A 3,727-nucleotide genomic window follows, 5' to 3' on the forward strand; every position below is an offset into this window, starting at 1 on the left:
ATATAAATATATATATATATGTATGTATGTATGTATGTATGTATGTGTGTGTATATGTTTGTGTGTCTGTTTGTCCCCCAGCATTGCTTGACAACCAATGCTGGTGTGTTTGCATCCCCGTAACTTAGCGGTTTGGCAAAAGACACCTATAGAATAAGTACTAGGCTTACAAAGAATAATCTTTGGGGTCAATTTGCTCGACTATAAAAGTGGTGCTCCAGCATGCCCCCAGTCAAATGACAGAAACAAGTAAAAGAGAAAAAAAAAGAGTAAATAAGCACACACTCTCTTTCCTCTTCTCCCCTCTCTCCCCACCTCTCTCTCTCACACACGAGTTAAAGTTGAATTTTTGGTATACTCTTAATTTGCCATACCATCTGATGATTGCAGCATGGTTAAAAACTTGGAGTAATGGAAAAGTAACCTAATTTACCTATAAAATTACTGTACTTAATATATTTGGTAGTCTTTATGTCTTAATATCAGTTTTAAATTTTGGCACAAGGCCAGCAATTTCGGGGAAAGCTTAAGTCGATCTCATTGGCCCCAGTGCTCAACTGGTACTTATTTTATCAAGCCCAAAAGGACGAAAAGCAATGTCAAGCTCAGCGAAATTTGAACTCAGAATGTAAAGGCAGACAAAATGCCACAAAGCCTTTCTGCCCGGCGTGCTAACGATTCTGCCAGCCCGGCACCTTTCTCTCTACCTTGTTGTAAGGTGACAAGCTGGCAGAATCATTAGCAGACAGGACAAAATGCTTAGAGGTATTTTGTCTATCTTTATGTTCTGAGTTTGAATTCCACCGAGGTCGACTTTGCCTTTCACCCCTTCGGAGTTCGATAAATACTCAGGTTGAAATTACTGATGCTGTACCAAAATTTGAAACCAATGTTATGTTGTTTTGTATTGCCGTAGATACCATGTTTGATGACATAAAAGACACATGGCAACATTATCCACAGTTCAATGTCAGCAGTACATATTCAGGAAAAGAAATTTTTGTACATTAAAGCATGTAACATAGGCTCAACTTCGCATATAGAATCTGAGATGATTTTTTCTCAGTCATTTTATTTTTTTTTAAATAGTGTCTTATATACCATCAAATACCGTGTGCATATGTGTATGTGGTTTTGCAAGCGTGTATGTGTATGCTTATACCTATTTTGTAAATTTTTTCTTTTTTTATTTTCCTGCAGGTCCTAACATTACTTGGTCATCCTAAGGTAAGTTAAACTCTGTCAACTAATTTTAAAGAGTTTTATTACAATGTTGGATGGTATGATTCTCTATCATTTTGCTGCATTTCTCATAATACTTCTTATTTCTTCTCTTGCTTTACCAATCTTTCTTTAATTACCTCGGCGTGTATCTGTGTGTGTATCTGTGTGTGTGTGTGTGTGTGTGTGTGTGTGTGTTCATGCCTTTACAAGAACAAGTCGCTTTCAATGGTGAAATTGTTCAACTTACTAATACATCGCTTGATAAAGAGAAGTTGCTATAATTTCATGTAGGAATTATTGTTATAGGTAAATATTTCAGCTAATTAAATTAAGACAAAGATATATGTATGCATGCATGCATGTTTGTATGTACATATACATACATACATACAGTGAACAACATTGTACGAGTTGGCAGTGAGTTCTTCAAGAAGCACTCTCTTCCTGATGATCTCCTATACAGCCCCAAAAAACTGGGCTCTCTTACCTCAGAGAAGACCTGGATGGAAAGCACTCAGCATACAAAAAAAAAAAGGACCATGCATGGGTATGTTGCCCGGAAGCTTGAAGAAGTTAGAATTGACACGAAGCACAGCCTCTCTTAGATACAAAACCACTACATCACATCACTGTTTGAAGGCTATGTGTTTGCAATCCAGGAACCGGAGATAGCCACAAAGTACCTAGTGACGCCCTTGTAATCTCAAGGTGCAACCGCATGTGTAGGATATGCCATATTTCTGTAGAAGACATCAGGCATGTGATTAGCAGCTGTCGTAAAATGTCGTCACGGTACTACCTCCCTATGCGACACGATGTTGTTGCTAAAACAATTTACAATGCCGTCCGCAAAAAAGACTGCCCTGAAATAAACTTAGAAAATCCTTCTGTTATGGAATGCATTCATAACCACTAACTCAAGGAATACTGGTGGAACATTCCCATCAAAACTTCTGTCAGATGTAAACATAACAGGCCAGATATTGTTGTTTGGAACAAAAGGGCAAAGGTATGTACCATCATAGAGTTCAGCTGTCCTGCAAATATAAATATCTCTTTGAAAACCAAGGAAAAGGGGGATATCTATAGACAACTGCTTCAAAACCTCCCTCTTCTATATCCAGACTATGAATTCATATTCATACTAATAACAAAACTAGGTTTCGTTAATAAATGCTTAAAGGAGAATCTGGATAAATTGGGATTTTCTGAAAGAGAAATCAACCGGCTGACTTGTACATTACAAGTGCAATCTGCAAGTGGAACAGTAAAAACTTTTCTCAAGTTCCAAATGTGAATTTGTCTGTGTTAACTACATCCCAAAGATGGAACAGTGGGTAATCTTCCAGTTTAGGGAGGTAAAAAAAAGTATATAAAAATACAAGGGAAATAACTTAACGTCTTATCCGCACTACTCTGGAATGTTTTTTTTTTTTTTTTAGCAGTTTATAAATAAATCACACACGTAATTGAAGTTAACTGTTTATATATAAATCACACACGTGATTGAATATCATAGTACCGGCTGCACAACAGCTTATGATAACCTTCCAGTATAGGGAAATAATGGTCAAACTAAAGCGTTTGACCCGGTGTCAAAAATGAAAAACAAATTAGTGTAATAGGTGTAAAACAACTTGCTGTGAATGAATATGAAGAAAAAAATGCGCGCTCGCGAACGGGTGAGGTGGGGAGAGTACGGATAATACTAGTAAGACGTTAAGTTATTTCCCTTGTACTTTTATTTACTTTTTTAACCTCCCTAAACTGGAAGATTACACATACATACATACATACATACATACATACATACATACATACATACATACATACATACATACATACAAACAAACAAACAAACAAACAAACAAACAAACATGAAAATCGTGTTTTTATATGCATAAAAGCAATATACATTGACTGTCAACAACAAAATCTTTAGCTGTGGACTGTTTAAGATTTATTATAAATTTTACCAACAGCAACCTCGAAGTTTCGCTGGTTGATCGTGGCTTGGTGAATCTTTACTGTTCCAACAAACAAAACTTTGACATCACTTTCAATAAAAGTTTCTGTCTGTCTGTGTATGTCCTCAATCAGAATGAAATAGTGTTTATAAATATGCATGCACACACACACACATGCGTGCGTGGTGGATTTCCCTGTCATAGACGACGTATGAGGGTTCCGCAATTTCTTACCGAACGGCCTGCCCAAATGATTCGTTTATTAGTGATCAAATGCTTAGTGTGGCACATTAGCTCCCTCCCTCCATCGAATCAGCATTGCCTGTACAAGTGCGCAATGTGCCACGCATCAGATGCCGAAGTGATCGCAGAGCAACCTGAAATAGAAGTTTTTCGCCCAAGAACACAACTCCCAGCCCGGTCAGTGAATCGAAACCACAATCTCGCGATCGTGAGTAACACCAAAAGCACTAGGCCACGCATTCTCTCTCTTTCTCTCTCTCTCTCTCTCTCTCTCTCTCTCTCTCTCTCTCTCT

General features: G+C 37.6%; 1 protein-coding gene across 3 annotated transcripts in view; it reads left to right on the plus strand.

The window, feature by feature from the left end:
* LOC106876102 (ataxin-1) overlaps positions 1-3,727 on the plus strand; it is a 533,072-nt gene that overhangs the window by 143,810 nt on the left and 385,535 nt on the right. For all 3 annotated transcript variants that reach the window (XM_052975101.1, XM_052975100.1, XM_052975099.1), the window contains one exon: positions 1,201-1,227. The gene's annotated coding sequence lies outside the window, so the exon portion shown is untranslated. The remainder of the gene's footprint in view (positions 1-1,200; positions 1,228-3,727) is intronic.

The sequence above is a fragment of the Octopus bimaculoides genome, chromosome 20 (genome assembly GCF_001194135.2).
Source record: "Octopus bimaculoides isolate UCB-OBI-ISO-001 chromosome 20, ASM119413v2, whole genome shotgun sequence".
Lineage (NCBI taxonomy): Eukaryota > Metazoa > Mollusca > Cephalopoda > Octopoda > Octopodidae > Octopus > Octopus bimaculoides.